The 13,703-nt window shown below is 47.7% G+C and overlaps 1 protein-coding gene across 1 annotated transcript in view; it reads left to right on the plus strand.

Moving 5' to 3' along the window:
* Positions 1-13,703, plus strand: part of kif1aa (kinesin family member 1Aa) — a 237,111-nt gene that overhangs the window by 209,747 nt on the left and 13,661 nt on the right.

Below are 13,703 nucleotides of genomic sequence, written 5' to 3' on the forward strand. Positions count from 1 at the left end.
GCCTGGAGTGCGGGCTCCAGGCACCAGAGGGCGCTGCCGCCTCACAGGAGCAGCCGGGGTGACAGCTGTCACTTATCACCGACGACAGCTGTCATCAATCACCAGATCTACAGAGGTATATCAGCAAGACGGCATCTCCACCTCATTGCCGAGATATCGCTCTACTAAGGAGGTAATATTCTCAGCTGACTGTGTTTGTTGACAGGAATATCTGTTACTTGTGTGAGTTGGACAGTATTCATTCTGTTCCTTTTTTCGACGAGAGGTGGAGGTGGTTTCCCACCATACGTGTTGCTGGGTGCACACGCACCCACTTCTAACTGTGTTTGCTCCTCGCCAGCAGTACCAGATCCGACACGCGGAGGCAGTGGCCACCTGGGAGTTCGGGACTTGGCGGCTCCAGTATTCCCGGGGTTCGGTGGCGGAGGAAATCGTGTGGTTCCGGTTCGAAATCGGACCGATGTCTCCTATCTTCGAGCCTGCCCACATGACATCTTGTATTTGACTTCATTCACTATTGTAATCTGTTGTTGTTGTGCATTTTCACAACAGTAAAGTGTTGTATTTGGCTTTATCCATTGTCCGTTCATTTGCGCCCCCTGTTGTGGGTCCGTGCTCCTACACTTTCCCAACACAAACAGTACTCTTCATCAATCTGGCTCCAACTTTCTCTGATTGCTGTTGCCAGATCAGCTTTGCAGGTTGGAGCCTTGTCATGGACCATTTTCTTCAACTTCCACCAAAGATTTTCAATTGGATTAAGATCCGGACTATTTGCAGCCCATGACATTGACCCTATGTGTCTTTTTGCAAGGAATGTTTTCACAGTTTTTGCTCTATGGTAAGATGCATTATCATCTTGAAAAATGATTTCATCATCCCCAAACATCCTTTCAATTGATGGGATAAGAAAAGTGTCCAAAATATCAATGTAAACTTGTGCATTGATGATGTAATGACAGCCATCTCCCCAGTGCCTTTACCTGACATGCAGCCCCATATCATCAATGACTGTGGAAATTTACATGTTCTCTTCAGGCAGTCATCTTTATAAATCTCACTGGAACGGCACCAAACAAACGTTCCAGCATCATCACCTTGCCCAATGCAGATTCGAGATTCATCACTGAATATGACTTTCATATTCAAAGGTCATATCTACAGTCCACGATTGCTTTTCCTTAGCCCATTGTAACCTTGTTTTTTTTCTGTTTAGGTGTTAATGATGGCTTTCGTTTAGCTTTTCTGTATGTAAATCCCATTTCCTTTAGGTGGTTTCTTACAGTTCGGTCACAGACGTTGACTCCAGTTTCCTCCCATTCATTCCTCATTTGTTTTGTTGTGCATTTTCGATTTTTGAGACATATTGCTTTAAGTTTTCTGTCTTGATGCTTTGATGTCTTCCTTGGTCTACCAGTATGTTTGCCTTTAACAGCCTTCCCATGTTGTTTGTATTTGGTCCAGAGTTTAGACACAGCTGACTGTGAACAACCAACATCTTTTGCAACACTGTGTGATGATTTACCCTCTTTTAAGAGTTTGATAATCCTCTCCGTTGTTTCAATTGACATCTCTCGTGTTGGAGCCATGATTCATGTCAGTCCACTTGGTGCAACAGCTCTCCAAGGTGTGATCACTCCTTTTTAGATGCAGACTAACGAGCAGATCTGATTTGATGCAGGTGTTAGTTTTGGGGATGAAAATTTACAGGGTGATTCCATAATTTATTCCTCAGAATTGAGTGACTCCAGATTTTTTTCCCTCTGCTTGGTCTAAAAAAGTAACCATTACTGACTGCCACAATTATTTTTCCTGATTTCTTATAGTGTATCTTAAAGCCAGAAAGTTGCCATTTGAAATGACTTTAGTTTTGTGTCATGTCTGTGATCTGCTTTTTTTCTACAAAATTAAACAACTGAATGAACATCCTCCGAGGCCGGTTATTCCATAATTATTGCCAGGGGTTGTATAAATAAATTTGTAGCATATGTGCTGAGAGGCTTTGATTTATAATAGATACACTCAACAAAAATATAAACGTAACACTTTTAGTTTTGCTCCCATTTTGTATGAGATGAACTCAAAGATCTAAAACTTTTTCCACATACACAATATCACCATTTCCCTCAAATATTGTTCACAAACCAGTCTAAATCTGTGATAGTGAGCACTTCTCCTTTGCTGAGATAATCCATCCCACCTCACAGGTGTGCCATATCAAGATGCTGATTAGACACCATGATTAGTGCACAGGTGTGCCTTACACTGTCCACAATAAAAGGCCACTCTGAAAGGTGCAGTTTTGTTTTATTGGGGGGGATACCAGTCAGTATCTGGTGTAACCACCGTTTGCCTCATGCAGTGCAACACATCTCCTTCGCATAGAGTTGATCAGGTTGTCAATTGTGGCCTGTGGAATGTTGGTCCACTCCTCTTCAATGGCTGTGCGAAGTTGCTGGATATTGGCAGGAACTCGTACACGCTGTCGTATACGCCGGTCCAGAGCTTCCCAAACATGCTCAATGGGTGACATGTCCGGTGAGTATGCCAGCCATGCAAGAACTGTCTCAGGTGGACTGAGACAATGCAGATTTGCACATTGAGAGCCTGATTTACTAAATGTTTGTGTGTGCAAAAATGTGCACAAACGCCGCTGCACTCACAAATACAGCTGCATGCTGAGTTACAAACAGTACGCCATGAAGACTGTCAGTCAAATATGTAATAGAGTGCGTATTGACAGTTTAGCGCATTTGCTTTCATGAATATCAAATTTGGGGTTTGTCCACCCAGGTGTGCAAAACCTTGGGAGGAAACATGCAAATAGGTGAGGTTTGCACACAGCACAATTTATCAAGGTCAAAGGGAAGTTTAACAAGTCCTGATTAGGGATGGGTATCGAGAACCGGTTCCTTTCGGGTATCGTTAAGAAATGATTCGATCCACCGACATCAATAAGCTTTGTGCTTAACGATTCTGTTATCGGTCCTTCAGAGTGGCCATTGTTTTGGCGGGTGTTTGTCAGGAAAGTGATCATTTCTCTACATTGATTACAGACCCTGCAGCGGGTCCTTAATCATCTTTTCTGCAGCGTGGCTTTGCTTTGAACCTTGAACCAATCGAAGCGTGGTTCGCAGATTGAAGCAATGCTTCGGTCGATTGCTTCGTTTATTTCTTTCTTTCCCTAATTTTCCCTCGCTAAAACCCTAAAGAGCATACGTCTGAGTATTATTTACCTTTTCTATGTTAAACCGACCTGTTATGTTCTTCTGAAACAGTTGATAGATGTATTTTATAACTTAAAAACGGGAGCGATGCTAACGCGTTAGCATGTCTATTGTTGTGAAAGTGACGTGACACGGACCCACAACAGGGGGCGTTAATGAACGGACAGTGGATAAGCCAAAAAGTAACAATTTAATGTTGTGAATCGCACAACAACGTACAGACAATAACAATGTGGTGACTGTCAATCATACACCAGGTGACGTGTGGGCAGGCTCGACGATAGAAGACGCCTGGAGAGAGAAGAGCTGGATCCCCACACAGCTTCCACCACCAATGGAGCTGAAGAACACCGGAGCCGCCAAACCCTGCGCCCCAGGTGGCCGCTGTCTTCAGCAGTCAGACCCGGTACTGCTGGCAGTCCAGATGAGTGTGAGTTCGCACACTCAGTAATCCACAGTCTGTCTTAAGTAAAGGAGGGAAAACCTCCACCTCCAATCACACACACTCGTGCAGCTCCTGGTCAACCACTTATCTGAGTTGGGGTGTGAGGCGAAGCCGTCGCTGTCACACCAAACGCCAATCCTCCAGATAAGGAAACACTCCAGGAAAACGGCTGCAAATAGAAGTTCAGGTTAAACACACACAGTGTCAGGCAGCAGAGCAATTACCTGAATGGTAGTTGATTTCTCGGCGAGGAGGTGGAGTTGCAGTACGGTCTTTGTAGTGGTGATGATGGGTGACAGCTTGTGTTGATTGTTGACAGCTGTCACCTCCAGCAAAGCCGACGCCCTCTCGTGCTTGAAGCCCGCACTTCAAGCAGGGCGCCATCTTGTGGTGGTGGGCCAGCAGTACCTCCTCTTCAGCGGCCCACACAACAGGACCCCCCCCTCAACGGGCGCCTCCTGGCGCCCGACCAGGCTTGTCCGGGTGCCGCCGGTAGAAGTCGGCCAGGAGGGCCGGGTCCAGGATGAAGCTCCTCTTTACCCAGGAGCATTCTTCGGGTCCATACCCCTCCCAGTCCACCAAATACTGGAACCCCCGGCCCTTCTGACGGACGTCCAGGAGCCGGCGCACGGTCCAAGCCGGCTCCCCGTCGATGATCCGGGCAGGAGGCGGCGCCGGTCCGGGGGTACAGAGGGGTGACACGTAGTGAGGTTTGATGTGGGACACATGGAAAACCGGGTGGATCCGCAGTGAAGCTGGCAGCTTCAGCTTCACTGCGGCTGGACTGAGGACCTCGAGGATGGGGAAAGGTCCGATGCATCTGTCCTTCAACCTTTGGGATTCCACTTGCAGGGGAATGTCCTTTGTGGAAAGCCAAACCTCCTGCCCAGGCTGGTACGCAGGGGCCGGGGCACGCCGGCGGTCTGCATGGTTCTTGGCCCTCGTCCGGGCTTTGAGCAGGGCAGAGCGGGCGGTACGCCACACCCGACGGCACCTTCTCAGATGGGCCTGGACCGAGGGTACCCCGACCTCTCCCTCCACTAGCGGGAACAATGGGGGCTGGTACCCCAAACACACTTCAAATGGGGAGAGGCCGGTGGCAGACGAGACTTGGCTGTTATGAGCGTACTCGATCCAGGCCAGATGGTCACTCCAGGCCGTCGGGTGCACGGAGGTCACGCAACGGAGGGCCTGCTCCAGTTCCTGGTTTGTCCGCTCTGCCTGCCCGTTCGTCTGGGGGTGGTACCCAGACGAGAGACTGACGGTGGCCCCCAGTTCCCTACAGAAACTCCGCCAGACCTGGGAGGAGAACTGAGGACCACGATCCGAGACAATGTCTGATGGAATGCCATGCAGACGCACGACGTGGTGGACCAGGAGGTCTACAGTCTCCTGGGCCGTCGGGAGCTTCGGGAGGGCCACGAAGTGGGCCGCCTTGGAGAACCGGTCCACTATCGTTAGGATGGTGGTGTTACCCTGGGACGGCGGGAGGCCCGTGACAAAGTCCAGGCCGATATGAGACCAGGGGCGACAAGGCACTGGCAGAGGCTGGAGGAGGCCTTGGGCCTTGTGATGGTCAGCTTTGCCCCTGGCGCAGGTGGTGCAGGCCTGGACATACTCCCGGACGTCGGCTTCCATAGACGCCCACCAGAAGCGCTGCCGGACCACTGCCACGGTTCTTCGCACCCCTGGGTGACAGGAGAGCTTGGAACCGTGACAGAAGTCAAGGACCGCAGCCCTGGCCTCTGTTGGGACGTACAGTTTGTTCTTCGAACCGGTCCCCGGGTCCGGGCTCCGTGTCAGGGCCTCCCGGACAGTCTTCTCCACGTCCCAGGTAAGGGCGGCCACGACAGTGGACTCGGGGATTATGGTTTCAGGGGGGTCTGACAGCTCGGTCTTGACCTCCTCTTCGTGCACCCGGGACAGGGCATCAATCAACTTCAATCAACTTTTTTTTTTATATAGCGCCAAATCACAACAAACAGTTGCCCCAAGGCGCTCTATATTGTAAGGCAAGGCCATACAATAATTATGAAAAACCCCAACGGTCAAAACGACCCCCTATGAGCAAGCACTTGGCTACAGTGGGAAGGAAAAACTCCCTTTTAACAGGAAGAAACCTCCAGCAGAACCAGGCTCAGGGAGGGGCAGTCTTCTGCTGAGACTGGTTGGGGCTGAGGGAAAGAACCAGGAATAAGACATGCTGTGGAGGGGGGCAGAGATCGATCACTAATGATTAAATGCAGAGTGATGCATACGGAGCAAAAAGAGAAAGAAACAGTGCATCATGGGAACCCCCCCACAGTCTACGTCTAAAGTAGCATAACCAAGGGATGGTCCAGGGTCACCTGATCCAGCCCTACCTATAAGCCTTAACGAAAAGGAACTTCAATCAACTTTTTTCAGATCGTTGGTTCTTTGTCCCGGGGCGGTAGGTGATCCGGAAGTCAAAACGCCCGAAGAACAGCGACCAGCGGGCTTGCCTGGGGTTCAGACGCTTCGCGGTCCGGATGTATTCCAGGTTCCGATGGTCCGTGAAAACCGTAAATGGTACCAATGCTCCCTCCAACAGGTGTCTCCACTCTTCAAGAGCCTCCTTCACCGCAAGAAGTTCCCGATTGCCAACGTAATAGTTCCGTTCAGCTGGGGTCAACCTGCGGGAAAAGTAGGCACATGGATGGAGAACCTTGTCGGACTCCCCGCTCTGGGATAGCACGGCTCCTATCCCTGAGTCAGAGGCATCCACTTCAACAACAAACTGGCACTTGGGATCGGGCTGCACCAGAACCGGTGCAGTCGAGAACCGGCGTTTCAACTCCCTAAACGCGGCTTCGCACCGATCCGACCAGGTGAAGGGGACTTTTGTGGAGGTCAGGGCTGTCAGGGGGCTAACTACCTGACTGTAGCCCTTGATGAACCTCCGGTAGAAATTTGCAAAACCGAGGAACTGTTGTAGTTTCCTACGGTTCGTTGGTTGGGGCCAATCTCTCACCGCCGCAACCTTGGCCGGATCAGGGGCGACGGAGTTGGAGGAGATTATGAACCCCAAGAAGGACAAAGAAGTGTGGTGGAACTCACACTTCTCGCCCTTCACAAACAGCCGGTTCTCCAACAACCGCTGTAGGACCTGACGTACATGCTTAACATGGGTCTCAGGATCCGGAGAAAAGATGAGTATATCGTCTAGATATACGAAGACAAACCGATGCAGGAAGTCCCGCAAGACGTCATTAACCAATGCTTGGAACGTCGCGGGCGCATTGGTGAGGCCGAACGGCATGACCAGGTACTCAAAGTGACCTAACGGGGTGTTAAATGCCGTCTTCCACTCGTCTCCCTCCCGGATCCGAACCAGGTGATAAGCATTCCTAAGATCCAATTTTGTAAAAATTTGGGCTCCATGCAGGGGCGTGAACACTGAATCCAACAGAGGTAACGGGTATCGGTTGCGAACCGTGATCTCGTTCAGCCCTCTGTAATCAATGCATGGACGGAGTCCGCCGTCCTTCTTGCCCACAAAAAAGAAACCAGCACCCATCGGGGAGGTGGAGTTCCGGATCAACCCGGCAGCTAACAAGTCCCGGATGTAGGTCTCCATTGATTCGCGTTCCGGACGTGAGAGGTTGTACAGCCTGCTGGACAGGTACTCAGCGCCCGGTATCAAATCAATGGCACAATCGTACGGACGGTGCGGGGGCAGCGTGAGTGCCAGAACCTTGCTGAAGACGTCAGCAAGGTCGTGGTACTCGGCTGGCACCGCCTCCAGATTGGGGGGGACTAAAACCTCCTCCTTAGCTGTCACACCGGGTGGAACCGAGGATCCTAAACACTCCCGGTGGCAGGTTTCGCTCCACTGAACCACAACCCCAGACGGCCAATCAATCCGGGGATTGTGTTTTAACACCCATGGAAAACCCAAAATCACTCGGGAGGTAGAAGGTGTTACATAAAACACAATCTCCTCCCTGTGATTCCCAGACACCACCAATGTCACTGGCTGAGTCTGGTGTGTGATTAGTGGAAGAAGGGTGCCATCTAGTGCCCGCACCGACAATGGTGACGGTAAGGCCACTAGAGGGAGCCCAACCTCCTTTGCCCATCTGCTATCCAGCAGATTTCCCTCCGACCCCGTGTCCACCAGTGCTGGGGCGTGAAGGGTTAAATCCTCACTCAGGATCGTGACTGGGATTCGTGCAGATTTACGGGGTCTCCCCGCGTGGGTATTGTGACCCACCCTTAGCCCAGTCTCTAAAGACGAGTGCTGCTGTTTTGATCGTTTGGGGCATTCTCTCTGTGTGTGCTCAGTAGAGCTGCAGAGAAAACACTCTCCACGGATCAGCCTCCTTTGTCTCTGATCTGATCGTTTTTTGGCCCTGCTCGTTTCCATAGCAACGTCAGCAGGGGGAGCTGTTGTCACGTGGAGAGCCCTGGCAGTGGAGCGTGGGGAAGTCGGCTCCCTTTCAGACCCGGGAGGAAGAGGGACGGCTTGTGCCTGACCACGCCCTTCGTCTCGCTCCCTTCGGTGTTCTGTTAATCAGTTGTCTAACCGTATAACCAGGTCGATAAGCCCGTCTAAATCCCGCGGCTCGTCCTTCGCCACCAGGTGCTCCTTAAGAACCAGAGACAGTCCGTTTACAAAGGCGGTGCGGAGCGCAACAGCATTCCAGCCGGCTCGCGCTGCGCGATGCGGAAGTCGACTGCATACTTAGCTGCGCTTCGACGCCCCTGCCGTATCGACAGCAGCACACTTGAAGCGCTCTCGCCTCTATGAGGGTGATCGAACACCTGTCTGAACTCCCTCACAAACTCAGTATAAACCGTTAGGAGCCGTGAATTCTGCTCCCAAAGCGCCGTAGCCCAGGCGCGTGCCTCTCCTCGAAGCAAATTTATAACGTAAGCCACCCGGCTGGCATCTGCTGCGTACATGACGGGACGCTGTGAAAAGACGAGCGAGCACTGCATCAAGAAGTCCGCGCACGTCTCCACACAGCCTCCGTATGGCTCCGGAGGGCTTATGTATGCTTCAGGGGAAGGTGGGGGGGATCGTTGAACGACCAGCGGAATGTCTGTTTCTGGCACACGATCAGCAGGAGGAGGTGCTGCAGCAGCGCCCTGAGCACGCGCTTCCACCTGGGCGGTGAGAGCCTCTATCCTGCGATTGAGAACACTGCTCTGCTCGGTAACTAAGTCCAACCGAGCGGCAAAGGCGGTTAAGATGTGCTGCAGCTCACCCAACACGCCTCCTGCCTGTGCACCTCGCTCTCCCATTGGCTGTTCAAGCGATGGTTGACGCCCCTCGGGATCCATGACGCTGGCCGAGAAATCCTGTTGTGAAAGTGACGTGACACGGACCCACAACAGGGGGCGTTAATGAACGGACAATGGATAAGCCAAAAAGTAACAATTTAATGTTGTGAATCGCACAACAATGTACAGACAATAACAATATGGTGGCTGTCAATCATACACCAGGTGACGTGTGGGCAGGCTCGACGATAGAAGACGCCTGGAGAGAGAAGAGCTGGATCCCCACACAGCTTCCACCACCAACGGAGCTGAAGAACACCGGAGCCGCCAAGCCCTGCGCCCCAGGTGGCCGCTGTCTTCAGCAGTCAGACCCGGTACTGCTGGCAGAGAACAAAGACAGTCCAGATGAGTGTGAGTTCGCACACTCAGTAATCCACAGTCTGTCTTAAGTAAAGGAGGGAAAACCTCCACCTCCAATCACACACACTCATGCAGCTCCTGGTCAACCACTTATCTGAGTTGGGGTGTGAGGCGAAGCCGTCACTGTCACACCAAACGCCAATCCTCCAGATAAGGAAACACTCCAGGAAAACGGCTGCAAATAGAAGTTCAGGTTAAACACACACAGTGTCAGGCAGCAGAGAAATTACCTGAATGGTAGTTGATTTCTCGGCGAGGAGGTGGAGTTGCAGTCCGGTCTTTGTAGTGGTGGTGATGGGTGACAGCTTGTGTTGATTGTTGACAGCTGTCACCTCCAGCAAAGCCGACGCCCTCTCGTGCTTGAAGCCCGCACTTCAAGCAGGGCGCCATCTTGTGGTGGTGGGCCAGCAGTACCTCCTCTTCAGCGGCCCACACAACATCTATGGCATTTTCAATGTTAAAAGTTAGCATTACGCATTTGCAGCTGTCATCACGTTCGGGTGCATTTGTTTTCAAATTGTAATATTCCTTAAATTTATTTTTGCTTATATATTAATAATGTAATTATTATATACAATTTTAGAGAAAGAGACAAAAAGAACCTGAATAGAAACACAACAGAAAATATATAATAGCAGCTAACATAAATAAATAAATAAATACATACAGAAATAAATGTTTCCTGTGAACACCTAGTGACTCTTACACCTCCATTTCATCCCTGTCTTATTTAAGTTTAATGACAGTTTGTTTCGATCAAACCATATTTTCAGTGATTTCCTCCAGAACTAGAAAACTGCTGCATCCTAGTAAGAGCAGAATACTACTGGAATGAATTTGAATAAGGGAAGTTGTATTTTTTTTTTCTCACCTAAATGGATGCTGCACTCACTCCAGTTTATCGTCTGGAATAGTCACAGATTGCATTTCAGAGCTTCTAGAATTCAAACATTTTCATGCAGGTGGTGTTGGGGGTAATTTTGGGTTTCAGCTTTTTTTGTTTTTCACCACTTTCATCCCTGAATATGAGTCGTGACTCACTTTTGTGCGGATTAAAGTTACTAACTGGGACTCCTGTCTCGTTGCGAGAAAGAAACGAGAATTGTCCTCCGTTCTGTTCACACAGCTCCAAACGCTGCGCGGCTCTCTGACAAGTCAAGATAGAATGATAGAGTCCAGTCTGAATAACTTCAAAGCGAAACACAGTTTTGTTTATTTTTATTTATGTCCAGAGATCAAGGATACAGTGACTAATTTCATATTTATTTACTTTAAGACTACATAGAAAGAACAAAGAAATACATAGAAAACCTGTAAAGCCTACTTTTAGTACAAAATTCACGAGGTATCGATAAGGGAATCGATAAGGAATCGGATCGATAAGCAGAATCGATAATGGCATCGATATCGATAAAACCTTATCAGTGCCCATCCCTAGTCCTGATTGTGTCTGTATTTTGCGAGTTTGAAACCTTGGTGTTAAGTGATCGAGGTTGACAGATTCTTAAGTTCTTAAGGTTCTTGATTGCCGTTCCAGCACAGAGGCTGCACAGAATTAAAAAAATATTAATAACTACGACTGCAAGCAGTCATATACGGACCCTTGTTCCGCGCAACCGCCTACCCTGGCCAGATGTGGTCCCCTTGTGACCAGATGTGGCATGTGCGTACAGGGACAACCACTCATCACACAATTCAAATTTCAAGCAAATCACACAATGCATGAAGGAGTTATGACATGTTGATGGTTCATCCACTAGGGGGTGCTCAGTGTACAAACAGAGGGGCCAGGTGTGTTCAGGGGCCAACCGTCATCATACATGTGAAGTTTCAATTCAATCAGGTAATGAAGAAGTTATGACATGTTGATGGTTCATACAGTAGGGGGCGCTCAGAGCACAAATAGAGGGGTCAGGTGTGCTAAGGGGATGACCCTCATTACACGTGAATTTTCAAGTCAATCAGGTAATGCATGAAGGAGTTATGACAAGTTGATGGTTCATCCACTAGGGGGCGCTCAGAGCACAAACAGGGGTCAGGTGTGTTCAGGGGCCAACTGTCATCACACATGTGAAGTTTCAAGTCATTCAGGCAAAACATGAAGGAGTTATCATAACTTGATGTTCCATGGCATAGGGTCAAAATGGCGGCGCCATAGCAGCCACACCCTTTGACATAGAGAAAGGTTTTCGATAACTTTTGATCAGTATCATCTCTGGATGCTCTGAAAGAAATTTGAAGTGCATTGGGCAAGGCCGAAATTTGGATTTCAAATTGCGCAGAATAATAATAATAATAAACAGCGCAATTACAATAGGGTCCTCGTAGGACTTTTTCCTACTCGGGCCCTAATAATTCATTGTAAACATCAGGCATATTTTAATTTATTTTGTGCTTGTTTCTTTCAGAATAAATGTCTCCATATGTAACACGTAGACCAAAAACAAACACACATCTGTGTAGAACGTCACGGCAGGACTTCAACATGCTGGCTGTTACAACAAACATATACAACAATCTTAATATTCCATAAATGTGATTTTTTTTTTTTTTTCTTGGCCTTGGATTTTTTTTTCTTGTCGGTGAGTTTGATTGTGTCTAAATTAATGTTATCTGACTCAAATGTAGGCCACCTGTGCCCTGTCCTCCCTGTATGCTTGCAGTTGCATCAGGAAGAGAATCCATGCAGTGGCTGATAGTGGCCACAACACTTAAATAAATACTACACTAGCAAATGGAGAAATACAAATATCACAAAAATTGCTGCAGTACGTATTTCAACAACAGGGAGTTGCATCAAAAATGTATTGCAACTTCAAAAGCACTTTCATATGGAGTTAAAATTGTCTCATTAATATTTGTAAATGCACACAGGGTGATCTACAAATAATCATTGATTTGCAAATGTGTTCAGATATCCACAAATGCAAATTTCATATTTGTAACTTGTAAATTGGTCTTTACAAATAATGTTGTATTTGCAAATAGAAAACTTTTGTAAAAAAAAAAAAAAAAAAAAATTACATTTGTAAAACTGGAAATTGTATTTGTGAATTGAGTTTCAGCATTTGTGGATCACCAATTACATGCATTCATCACTTTCCTCTGCGACGTCATTTTGAGACATTCTTTTCACAAACACAGATCCACAAACAAATGCCGACTGATTTACAAATACACACTCATGCACACTGGATATCCACTAGATGGCAGTGTGGTTCCTTTCATTGATGTGGCTGAAACTATATGCTCCCGGATGACTCTTTAATCGTGATCGCTGCTGAGTTTTTAAAATGCTTATCGCAAAGCGTTCTTTTTTTATGACATCATGCAAGTTTTAGAAGTCCGCGGACGCTGATCTGTGTAGATACAAATCAATTTCCTCGGATCCGCGGAGTTTCGAGAATAAATGCCACTCAAAGCCTGGCTGTTGCAACAGTTGTCATAAAGCGGGACTGGTTGGTTGCTGCAGTGACACTGTGTGGTTCCTGTGCGAAACGTAGGTAAATGTAGCATGTGTACATCGCAAACTTTTAGAACTTTCAAGTTTTTAAAAGAAGAATTTTGCAGCATGTATGTGTCACGGAGCACGCACAGGCTCAATGCTGTTTATTAAGCTTATATGAACCACTGTGTTAAAGAGTACAACACTAACACCCCCGCCCCCCTCCCCATGATGAAATCCGCGGACACATCATAATTTTAAAAAATAATTGACCTTGCAGACAATATCACCACATAGATACCCATCCATCAGACGCCTCCATTACGGTAATGTGAAATGATTTATTCTGAAATGTCGGTCTTCTCTCATCCGGGAGCATATAGTTTCAGCCACATCAATGAATGGAACCACACTGCCATCTAGTGGATATCCAGTGTGCATGAGTCTGTATTTGTAAATCAGTCGGCATTTGTTTGTGGATCTGTGTTTGCGACAAGAATGTCTCAAAATTACGTCACAGAGGAAAGCGATGAACGCATGTAATTGGTGATCCACAAATGCTGAAACTCAATTCACAAATACAATTTCCAGTTTTACAAATGTAATTTTTTTTTTTTTACAAATTAAGTTTTATATTTACAAATACAACATTATTTGCAAAGACCAATTTACAAGTTACAAATATGAAATTTGCATTTGTGGATATCTGAACACATTTGCAAATCAATGATTATTTGTAGATCACCCTGTGTGCATTTACAAATATTAATGAGACAATTTTAACTCCATACTTTCAAGCTGAGAAAACACAAATAAATATGGCTTGCAGCACATGTAACAATTAAGTTTGAGAACTCGTCTGCTGCAGATTCACATACTTAAACACTGCTGCTGATCAGATGGATACTTCATATCTTTC

The sequence above is a fragment of the Thalassophryne amazonica genome, chromosome 10 (assembly GCF_902500255.1).
Source record: "Thalassophryne amazonica chromosome 10, fThaAma1.1, whole genome shotgun sequence".
Classification (NCBI taxonomy): Eukaryota; Metazoa; Chordata; class Actinopteri; order Batrachoidiformes; family Batrachoididae; genus Thalassophryne; species Thalassophryne amazonica.